A 1,166-nucleotide genomic window follows, 5' to 3' on the forward strand; every position below is an offset into this window, starting at 1 on the left:
GGTAGCACCAATTAAAATTGTTTCAATATAATCTGTGATTTTCAGTGGCAAAAACTATCACTTGCAAGAAGAACCTGCTAGCTCAGAATGATTTTGCATGAAGCTAGAATAGCTTCATTATAAAAGGGTCATTCATTTATTCATTTATATATTAACTGTTTTTCTTGATTTTTGAAAAGAAACCATTTGATACTATATCCAGGAATGCTAAGTTGCCATATATTATTATTATTTAGTTAGAGAAACTAGCTTTGTGACATGCAATCTGGGAAACTAGAAAAGTTAGCCTGTACTTGTCATATGTAAAATAAAAGTATCAGATTATGTCAGATGGTTACACTTTATTAACTGATTATAAATAATGGTTAAGTTGGTTTCTAGATCTATCTGAAATTGTCTAAGGTTTTTTTTTTCTCATCCTCTTTACCTCTTTCCATTACAACATACATATTGCAACTGCGAAAAAACCCCTAAAGAAATGGAACAAGAGCTGTGAATTCACAAGACAAACAGCCAATGTATGTTGTCAACTGTCTGAACAGGTCTTGAAGATAAATTGGAAGTTCTGAGTGGTTTCTTTCTGAGGTATTTCTTTAGGCCGGAAGGGCAAATCATGCTGGTTTAAAGAGAAGTGCTGTTTGCTTTCTCTCTGGCTATCAGGAAGAACCTACATACTAAACACTGAATATGGTTTAATTGGAAATCAGTGTTTTTCAACATAATCCATTATACATTCTTATACATTCCAGACAGGTTATCATTCAGAGCTTTTCTCTGAATACTCCATCTAACCATTGGGAACAAAAATTAGGAGAAAATGTAAGAGTTACTTCCAATACCTAGAAACTGAAATTAACTTCAGAATAGTTTTGCTTTATGGTGTTTTAAACTATACCACTTTTTCTTTGGAAGCAATAGACCTATACCAAATAGTTCCAATTTTTGTATCCACAGTTACTGCTGCAATATGGTTATAGGATTTAATAGAAATCTCTCCTCTTCATGAAACATGTAATTTCTCAAATATTTTAAGTAGTTTAGTTCAAAAAGAAAATACAAAGATTATTAAAATTGATTTTGTCAGTGGTGTATGAATCACAAGGTGTTCATTACTCTTGTCAAACCCTGTCATTATGATTCACAAGAACTACACAAGCATTTCATGA

The sequence above is a fragment of the Pituophis catenifer genome, unplaced genomic scaffold (assembly GCF_029215685.1).
Source record: "Pituophis catenifer annectens isolate HBS135680 unplaced genomic scaffold, rPitCat1.0.hap2 SCAF_4, whole genome shotgun sequence".
Classification (NCBI taxonomy): domain Eukaryota; kingdom Metazoa; phylum Chordata; class Lepidosauria; order Squamata; family Colubridae; genus Pituophis; species Pituophis catenifer.